Source organism: Hipposideros armiger, unplaced genomic scaffold (assembly GCF_001890085.2).
Source record: "Hipposideros armiger isolate ML-2016 unplaced genomic scaffold, ASM189008v1 scaffold_1323, whole genome shotgun sequence".
Taxonomy (NCBI): Eukaryota; Metazoa; Chordata; class Mammalia; order Chiroptera; family Hipposideridae; genus Hipposideros; species Hipposideros armiger.
The window spans coordinates 152,893-163,273 of NW_017732673.1; the positions used below are offsets into that span (position 1 = coordinate 152,893).

Here is a 10,381-nt window from a genome sequence, read left to right on the forward strand (position 1 = left end):
AATGAAAAGACAGACAAAGCACTGATCCTCAAGGTTGTTGCAGAGACCAAGAGGGGAAGGAGGGGAAGGAGGTGGAAAGATCATTAAGGGCTATGGGGAGATAGCACAGTGGGGAGTCCAAAAGCCAGCTGGATTCAGGCCCAGCTGACCGAGCTTTTCCTTCCCACACCATGCTCTTTCCAATCACCTAGACTTCAATTTAGTTTTTGGTGTTTTTTTTTTTATTTTTATTTAGATGTATTTTCCTTTGAGCTTGGCAAATGAATTAAAAAAGAATATTTCAGGTTATTTTGAAAAGTGTTGCCTGGGAGCCAGGTTGTGAAGTCTTGGATGTTCCTACTCTGGCCCAGCTCTGGAGACTGAATTGGGATTCAAAATGTGAACCCCAATTCCATAGAGCATACCCAGTCATCAGAAACCCTCCATTTCATGTACAGTCAACATTTTAGGGGCAATCATTGACTAATCTAGAAATGAGGAACAATTATACCTCACATTTATGTCACTCTTTGTAAAACATCTTGCCAAGCACCCCCTATACGTTTAATCCTTTGATTCTTACCATTTTGTAGAAAGTAATTAGGAAATTATTCCCATTTTACTGATACAGAAACAAAAAAACACAGTGCCTTGTCCAGGTTCTTACAGCTTGTAGAATTTGAATTAGATTTTAGTTATTGGTCCGACCCTTTACGTATTGCCCTCCTTTTTAGTTGAGATCTTACCGCATTGTTCCTGAGGGGTAACGACGTTTCTGATTAATGTTTTATCAGCTTGTGTCACTTAAATGGTGCTCGGAATGTCTGAGGAGGACTGGGATTCTGGGGTTTGAAACCCATGCTTTGTCAGTATCCCAGAAATAAGCCAGCTCCCCCGCCAGCTGAGGACTTGCGTCTTTGTGAAATGTTGGGCAGAGTCTCCCAGTCTCCCTCTGCTGAGCCTTGTGTGACAGGAATTGTTTGGAGGCACTGGGAGAGAACTAGCCTGACTTCTGAGCCCAGTGGCCCTGGCACAGGGAGATTATAGCTGGGCAGTGCCCTTTGCCTTCCTGGTGCTGCTAGTGCCAAAGGCAGTGTTGGCAGGCTGCAGAAGGAGCACAGGGCGTATGTGTCGTGGAGTGCGCAGTTAGGCCAGAGTTCCCTGCAGACCCAGGAGGCAGGCCTGCAGTGACACAGCTGGAGAAGTTGTTCAGTGTCTTTTGTGTGTGTGCTTCCTCAAATGTCCTGCCATCATAGGAAAATGAATGAATCTGAGCCCGGCCAAGAAGAGAGATAATGTGGCCTTACAGTTCTGAAGTGCTTTACTATGTTCTCTTATAGTCTTCCTGACAGTCCTTCAAGGTGCCCTTGTTTTTAAGATGGAGAGTCTGAGGCTCAGAGGGACGAGGTGACGTCTCAGAGTCAAAGAGTAAGAACCCAGGGTGTTTGTCCTGAAGCCCAGTGTCTTTTGTGACATCACCCTTGCCTTCCCACCCACACCCATATAACTTGATAGAGCAGGTGTTCTGAGCCTAGTCAGGTGTCTGTGCAAGCGAGGGACAGAATGGCCGAATATTTTGAGGCTCTCTGTAGCTTCAAGATCACTGATCAGCGGAAAGGAACTCTCACAGCTCTCACATTCCTCACCCTCTGCAGTGTCTCAAAGTTTCCCAGTAGCTGATTATGTCCTCTTGCTCTATTTCCAGCATCTGTTCAGAACTTTTTGAATCTGGCAACTGAGAGGAGGGCTGGTCCAGAGCTTGTCAGCTCACTGCAAGTGTCTACTTCTATGGTACTTGATGACAAGGGTGGGTGGAAGCAAACCTCTAGTGCTCATGGGGCCCTGGGTGCCTCTCTCACCAGGCTGCTAAACTGGCATTTTCAAGCCTGTCTCATTACTCAGAATTTACAGGACCTTGTTACTTGGGGCAGAGAGGTACATAATGGCTTCTCAGCTGAGGATGGACAATGTGATCCTTAAGAAAACATTTGGCTTTGGATTATAAGCTGCTTGCAAAGCATTGGTCTTGGGAAAGGTTGGTGCTTTCTCTAGCCACCCGATTTCCAGGCCCTGTTCAGGAGCAGTTTTGCTTTCAGCCTTCTTCAGGCCATCAAGCAGACTTCAAGACCTGTAGGCCCCCTGCTTCCTGAGCACCNCTGCTGGCCGCTCATGTTGGCTGCTGGCTACACACGGTAGCCCATGGCAACCCACTGCCACAGGGGCTGCAGCCTATGCCTTCGCCGGCGACTCACAGCAGCCCAGCTCCAGGTTGAGCTGTTGTTCAGCATCTTAGCTGTAGAGAGCAGTGTCACTGGCCCTCATATGTGGGATCCGAACCGGTGCCCTCTGGCGTCCCAAGCCAGTTCTTAACCATTGCGCCACTCGGCCGGCCCTCAAGCGCTATTTTTACTTTGTTTTCACTTTGACTAGCTGCTTCCTGAATTGTTCCCACTGAGCCTATACACATTACAGGACGATCAGCTTAAAAAATCATGTTAGCTGCTGGCATGGATCACTGCTGAGTGAGTAGATGAAGCTAGCTGAATCTAGAGGTGGCTGTGATGATGGAAGAATTTCAAGTCTTTCCCACTTCTGCCTGGTGCTAGCAATGTCTTCAGCTTGACCTATGGCATTTGTGAAGGACAGAAGAGTTTCCCAGCCCCTGTCAAGAGGGTAACATCTAAGTTATCTAAGTTGTCACAAAGCTCCCAGTCGACCTTAATTTCTATCCTTTTAAATTCAAAATCTAGATTATTCTATGGTTTTTACAACACTAGACTTAATTTTCTCTTTAAAACTTGGCAGATTGGTGCTTTTGTTTTTGTTTTTAATCCTTGAGCTTTATAAGTTAAGTTTTCCCATGCCTGCTTGCCCATAACGTATTCTGGTCTCATGACTGCTTTTTAATGAGTTCAGTCTGTGCATTCTCTGACAAGTTGGGAGTATGAGTGTGTTAATTAACTATCAGATCTAGCCTGGCTTTTGAAGTCCAGAGCTTTGACAAGTTACAGAAGTATAAATATAATCATAGGTTTTTGCATTTGTTAATTATGTCACAGCTGAAATCTCAGGGAGCCTCCCACCCCAGGATTCTGCTACCCCTGACCCCTGAATGGTTCTGTCATTAACAGTCTCTGGGGACCCATACCCAAAGGAAATGACTTCCTGTTTTGTTCTAAGTGGACATCCTTCCCTGAAACCTTCCTATTTCAGGATGGAGAGAATGAGCCTTCTCCCCTTCCCTTTCACAGGGTAAGAAGGAATGAGGCAAGACTGAGAAAGGTCCTTTTATGACTATACCCATATTGTACCAAATGATACAAAATACTTTTGGGCCTTCAAATCAAATACCTGGTCCTGCAAGAAGCCTGCATGATCGCACAAGCTTAGCCCTCTCACCTCCAATCTATTGGGTTGTTGAAAAATTCATGATGTATTTTTTCTCTGTTTTTCCGTTGCAAAAATGTGTCATGACTTTTCCGACAACCCAATAGAAACACCCTCTCGTTTATCACACTTCCCAAGTACATCTCAGTGCTGGCCTTGGACCAGGCTCTGGAGTCCCAAATGTGAAGCAAAGGATCACACAGTCTGGTAGGAGAGACTTATAGGTCCATAAGTTTACAAGGAACCTGAAGTCTGAGTGGGAGGTCAGGGAGGTAAATCAAGAAAGCATTTGGACTTGTACACCAGTAGGCAGTTCCCAGGTGAACGGGTAGGAGGACGTTGCAGGCAGATAGCCACCCTCTGACCAGCAGGTGTGTCAGCTGCTCTGCTACTTCATTGCAAACTGCCCCATGACTGATCAAACTGTTGTCCCAGTGATATTTTAAGTGTTGTACTGTGGGTCAGTTCTTCCTGTTTCTGAAAAAGTGTTCTCCCAATTGCCTTCTGGGGTGAGTGGCTGCCAATTCTGAAGCTACTCCTAAAGCTTGAAGGTTAACCCATCGGAATGCGTTGTTCCTGAAGAGTCCCTCTCACTATGTATGCCCTCCCCCCAACCTCCCCCCGGAAAAAAACTCGCTTAAAACTGAAGGGTAACACACCTACGGGTGCTTCCAGAACCAATTAAAGCAGTCCAGGGCCTCCTTTTACTCCAGAAAGTGTCCCTAACGAATCAGGAGTCTAGGGTCACCATTCGCGAAGGACTGAGCAAAGTAGAGCTGTGAGTACTAGGGACCGCAAGCGAACCGTCCCCAGAGCCGCGGAAACACGGCGCGGTGCTCTGCGTAGGCGGTAGAACCCAAGCGCTGGGGGCAGAAAGCCGGAGCTCCTCCCATACGGGTCACGTGGGAGCGGCGCTGCGGCGGCGCAGGCGCGGGGTCCACCCCTGGACACATGGGGCGGGGGAAGGTTTGGTCTTCCGACTCCCCGCGTGGGGCACCAGAGAAGGCCGGCGGGGGGCAAGCGCGAGCCGGACGTGCTGCTCTGCGAGGCACGTGAACTCCGCGAAGGCGGCTCCGCCTCGGCTCAGGTGAGGACACCGAGGCAGAATGTGGTCGGTGGTGCGCGGATTGAGTTGCTGGGTGTTTTGGGGCCCGCCCCTCGGGCGCGTCCCGAGCCGGCGAGAAGCTCCTTCGGAGTCCGCCCGGCGCTGCAGCGCCTGCGGGGCCCGAGTAGCCCGTACCTCGCCCAGTGGACGACGTCCCCTCTCGGCCCCCGGCGCTGGTTTGCTAGCCCCACCACGTCGCGGTCAGTGGAAAAATCCCGCGTTTGGGGTCAAAGACCCGGGCCGAGACCCAGGGCGGAACCCAGTGCTGATCTGACTCGCAAGGAACCTCCGTCTACCCCGCCCCCAGGCTTTGAGTGAAGCGGACTGCACAGACCTGCCTGAATTGTTGGGACAAAGAACTGAGAAAAGAATTCTGCCCTGGAGCGTCCGTCCCGGGGCCGAGCCCGGGCTGGGCCTGGGGGCTGTGGGGGNAGGAGGGGAAGCTCACCAGAACTGCTGGAGAAGCAGCTGCTGGAGCATGAAAAACACTCAGCTGTGAGTCATCTCCCCTCGAATGAATGTATGATAACTTCGGGCAAATACATCTCTGTGCGATCTATAAAATAGTAGGACAGAGCAGGTGACCCTGCAGTGACTTCAGGGTTTTGTTTCGTTGTTTTAATTTTTTATTGTGGTAAAAATTCATAACTTAACATTTACCATCTTAACCATTTTTAAGTGTACAGCTCAGTAGTTACATTGTTACACAACAGATCTCCAGAACTTTTTTATCTTGCAAAACTGAAACTCCGTACCCATTAAACAAGAACTCTCCATCTCCACCCCTTGCTCCCTGTAAGCACCATTCTACTTTCTATTTCCATGAGTTTGGCTACTTTAGATATGTCCTATAAGCAGAATCATGCAATATCTGTCTTTTTGTGTCTGGCTTATTTCACTTAGCACAGTGTCCTCAAGGTTCATCCATATTGTAGCATGTGACAGGATTTCCTTCCTTTTAAGGCTGAGTAATATTCCATTGTATATATAGACCACATTTTGTTTATCTAGTCACCAGTTTGATGGGCACTTGGGTTTCTTCCACATTCTTGGCTGTTGTGAATAGTACTGCTGTGAACACATGGATGTGGAAATATCTTTTCAAGACATTGCTTGACTCTCAGGTTTAAGATGCAGTCAGTTCAGTTGCATGTTTTATTACTGCTTTATTTAAAAAACAAACAAACACGTAGCCTCTCGAAGAGTAAACAACTTGAAATTAACACTTCAGGCGCTGCAGGGTGACATTCATTTTGGGAAGTCTGGACAGTCAAAGCTAAGATTTTGGCACTCAACAAACTCCTAAAGCTGCACCACCAGGAGCGAGAACAGTCCTAAATTTGGGCCTTGCAGAGAGTCCTGGGATTCTGTAGCATAATTTTGAACCTCAGTTACAACATTATCTAGGAAATGCTTTCAGCAGAGATAATGGGTATCTATAAATATAAATTATTTGCTGAATAAGCCATGCATTGACTTGATGAAAAATATGAGAGATTACATGCCAGGTGTGCAGAAAAACATCCTTCAAATTCAGTTATGTATCCTGTACCCCCAGGGAAAAACATTTAGAATCCATACATTTTCCTTTGAAAAAAAAGTTTGCTTTAGTCTCCTGAGGAGCATGGTTAAAAGGTCTAGCCAAGGATCAGGTGTGCAGACATGTTCCTAAATATTGGAACCCACCCTTCCAGCACAGTGACTCAGTGGGGTGGTGGGTGATTAATTTTTTAGTATAGGTGTGCCTCCTGGTTGGGGTGCAGAAATAACTGAAATCACTAATCATAGAATCCTCTTTAGAGAAAACTGGAGTGAAATCTGGCTGATCCATTGAAACTTTTCTCTCTGGGTTCACCTCCACAGTCAGAATTCCTATCTTAAGGTGATATGGGGTGAGCCCAGCCATTCTTCTTAATGATGATTGCCAAGCCCTTGTCTGGGAGTGTGGCTATGATAAACAGTCTCTACCCTTGAGGTCTCCGTCCAGTGGGGGAGGCAGAGAAGAGGTAGTGTGTGTGGTAATAGAAGTAGGAACTAACTGTGGGAGCCCAGAGAAGGAAACTAACTCAGGCAGCATGTGAGGAAAAGTCTCACACAGATGATATTGGATCTGGGCCTTGAAGGATGAGGAGAAGTTTTACAGGCAAGAAAGCACAAAGAAGGGCAGTCTAGGCTGAGGAAACAGCATGTGTGCCAAGACATCTTGATGTTTAGAAATGTGTGAGAAGAGTAGTGTGGCTGGATAACAGAGAGCAAGTCAGGCCTTATGAAGGCCTCTTAGTGAAGTGTGATTCCTCTAGAACAGGGCCACAGCACCCCAGGGACCCCTGCCAGGAGCCCCGGGCAGATCCAGTCCCATTCCTGACCTCCCTGGGTGCCCACAGTGTCTGACCAGAGAGAAGCCACAGCTTTCACAGTGAAGCTGAGTGCCCAGAACCAAAGATGGAAAATAGGTACTGTTCGTGGGTGGCATAGGTGTCACTTTCATGGCAACTTGGGGTGAGGGGAAAGGGTGTCCAATCACCAAAGAGGAGATCTTGCCAGCTTTGAGCTGACGTTTCCTCAGGTGAGGCTGAGTGGGCAGCTCATTCCCGCAGTAGCCAGGCCACCCCAGCCACCGACCTGAAGCTCGTCCACATCCCTGGGATGCAGAAAGAGCATTCACTGGCCCCAACCAGGTCTCTAGGTGTCCTGGCAGTGTGCCAGCAAGGGAACGTTGTTGATACTTTGAGATAGCAGCAAGAAAACATACAGCAAGGTGACCGAAGGCGGGGAGGAGCCTTTCGTCTTCTTTCCGAAGGACTAGCTTGGTGGCGACATGTTTTTGTCAAAAGCAGGTTCTCTTTCGTTTCAGAGACATTGATTTTTCTTGTCCCAATGAAGGCTTTTCTGTCTGGGACACATGCTATACTGGACAGGACACCAGGAAAACAGACAAAAATGTAGACAGTATTAGGCAAACCTAGACTCTCTCTGAGATGCTCTTTCCTTGAGACATTTTTAGAATAAAACAGAGAGTCTTTTGGAAGAGTCTCCAATGAATGCAGCAGCCTGGCTCTCTAGACAGATTTCCCTTTTCTCTTTAGGAGCTCTGAGTGTCTCTCCAGCCTCAATGAAAGTGTAGATGATTTTTTAAAATAATAATAATTAAATGAAAGATGGGAAGAGCTGGGGAGAACTATCTCCCAGAGCTGGGTAGGGGTGCCCAAGATATGGAGCGTGAGGACACTCTTATTTTTTTAACATTGTAGCTACTTTCTTTTTAATTACATTGCTTTAAAAATACCAACAGGAGTCTACACATTGAAAAGTAAGTTTCCTTCTTCTCTTTTATCCCTGAGCTTCTTCCTCCTGGAAGGGTAACCATTGTTATCAATTTGCAAGGTTTCCTTCTAGAACCTGTTCTAGGCACATACAACATCAGCATGTTGATATGGACCTACACATAGCCAGACTTAGACAGAGAGAGACAGGATCAGAACTAGGATAGAGACAAGGGTAGAGACACATCTGGTATCAGCTGTTCTTCCTGTTCATCAAGAGCAGGGAACCTGAAGAGTTCAGCTCTTGGGAATGGAGAGTGAGCAGTAAAAGTTTTCTGTTTCCAGCCAGCTGAGCAGAGTTTCATTGGAGCTTCCCCTTGGGAAGGAGAAACAAACCAATGCNGTTCGACCCCCAAAGGGGTCGCGACCCACAGGTTGAGAACCACTGCAGTTGTTTCCGAAGTCAATTTTTACTGCTTCCCACTGGCAGCTGCTAGACGCGCCCTGGGAGCATATGTTCCTGGACAGGCCTGACTCTCACCCCTAGTGCTAATAAGGCTCTCGCATATTGGTGCCACAGGGCCTGAGGATGGGGCCCATGCTCCCCAAAAGGGTGATTCTCTGCTCACACTTTCTGGGCCATAGCCAGGGTTGGGGATGGGGTGGTAAGCATTCTTCCTGGTGGCTTTGGAGTTTGCAGCTTTTACTCCAACTTTTGAACTTGAGGCAGAGAGTCAGGGGCCTTTGGGACATGGACATTTGTATTCTCAGCGTGACTTCAGTGCTGCCAGCCACCTGCAGCCAGCCTGCTGCCTCCCAGCTGTGTTCATTCTTGACCTGACCCAGCTCTTCCATCCTGCCCCCAGGGCCCTACGTCGGCGCCAAAGCCACTTCCTTCTGGGTGCTTCTGTGGCTGCCCAGAGCAAACGTAACTAGCTCTTGGCCCAGCCCTGCGATAGCCACATGTTCATACCTTGGCCAAGCTGCCTCACCTTTCCACTTGAGTGTCTGTCACCTGTGTACCAGGCCTGCATCTCCTTGAGCATGTATGTATCATTTAGTTTATGTCCGCCTAACTTGCCATTTATTGGACAGGTCAGTGCTGAATAAATGTTTGGAAATAAATGTTGAGTCTAATCGAGTCTGATTTCCCTTGTATTCTTGAGCAAATGGGCTAAATGATGGTTGATGGAGCCTGTTAGCCTGGAGAACAGGAGCGGCGTGTGGGAAGGCCGTGGAGCTGGCTATGAGGGTTGCTGGACTTCTGAAGGGCACGCATGTGTTCTGGGAGTTAAAGCAATTCGTTCTGTAGGCTGATGTGAGCTGGCCTCTGCGTACTGATGCAGAAATGTTATCAGATCTGTGGTCAGAGCCCATGCCATGTGCTTCTGCAGCATGCACACATGTTAGAAATCCAGGGACGTTTTAGAAGTGCGTCAAGGCACAGAAATTATTTCAAGCTCTGGGGAATCTTGTTTACAGCAGGCAGGTAAGAGCTGTGGTTTTCCTCCTAATTGTTCCGTGATCCACACATTACTGGAATCCAGTAATGTGTAACTTTGCCACGTAAAAGAATTGGAAGCCAGCCTGTGGAAGGTCCCTGCCTGCTTGGCCCAAGAACTTTGGTTTTCTTAAGTTGTCATCGTCATCATTCAATTCTGTTGAATTTGTTTCAGCAAACATTTGTGGAGAGCCACTGTATACCAAACAGGCACTGTAGTAGGCATAGGAAATTCAGAGATAAACTAAGGAACAGAGACAAAGAGAAGAAACCTGGCCGATAGGTCCAGATCTTTTGTCGAGCACATTAGAAGGATCATGGGTGCAGTTGGAGCACAGTACCAGAGTGTTGGTAGACAGAACCTCCAGGAAGACTTAGTAAAGGGGTGTCTGAGTCTTGAAGAATAGAAGGAATAGAGGTGAGATGTGTTCTGCTTTTGACTCCCACTGTCACTGGTGCTGCCCTCCCACAGTGAGCTGAGGGAACAGAAGCTAGGGCCTGGAGCAGAGCCCAGCTCTCCAAGGCTAGCCTGCCCTCGGGGCCAGCCAAGCACAAAACCCTGAATTCTTCGCACCAAAACAATGCATCTCAGACTTTTTAATGTGCATGTGAATTGCCTGCCTGATCTGATTAAAATGCAGTTTATGATTCCTTAGTTCTGAGGTGACACTTGAGATGCTGTTTTCTACATGATGCCAATGCTACCAGTCCAGCAGGGCCACATTTTGAGTAGTGAGGTTCCAGCTCGAGTCCCTCACATCAGAGATACCGTAGCAGCATCCCCTCCCCCAACACACACACCAGCCTCGCCTTCTCTTTCCTTTTCCCACAGTAATGTGTGGATCACAGATGCAAAAATTCCTCTTTTTTAAATGCTGTTTTCATTCGGTCACCCCCCCTCCCCCCCTCCCAGAAGTTCCCTTTTATTTCTTAACTCAAATCTCAATGTCCCAGGCTTGTTTAAACACTAGTTTGGCCTGCCCTTCTCTTCCCAAAGCCATCCCTACCAAGGCACTCCCAGCCCCACCTCATGGCAGTGGCTCCCTCACAGCCCCCTCCCTTGGCAGTGACATGCAGATTGCCAGGCTTTTGCTTAATTTGGAGATGTCCCCTCCCCAGCCAAGTCCTGCAAGGGAGAAGTAACTC

At 48.1% G+C, this 10,381-nt stretch overlaps 1 protein-coding gene across 5 annotated transcripts in view; it reads left to right on the plus strand.

Annotated features, from left to right (window-relative positions):
- The window catches only part of PRXL2A (peroxiredoxin like 2A), a 32,203-nt gene that overhangs the window by 10,580 nt on the left and 11,242 nt on the right, over nucleotides 1–10,381 (plus strand). Inside the window, exon 1 of one of the 5 annotated variants that reach the window (XM_019633508.1) lies at nucleotides 4,302–4,453. The exons of 2 other annotated variants lie outside the window; for them this stretch is intronic. The gene's annotated coding sequence lies outside the window, so the exon portion shown is untranslated. Of the gene's footprint in view, nucleotides 1–4,301; nucleotides 4,454–8,764; nucleotides 8,781–10,381 lie in introns of those variants that run through there. 2 more of the 5 variants (XM_019633504.1, XM_019633506.1) reach the window with 2 other exon arrangements.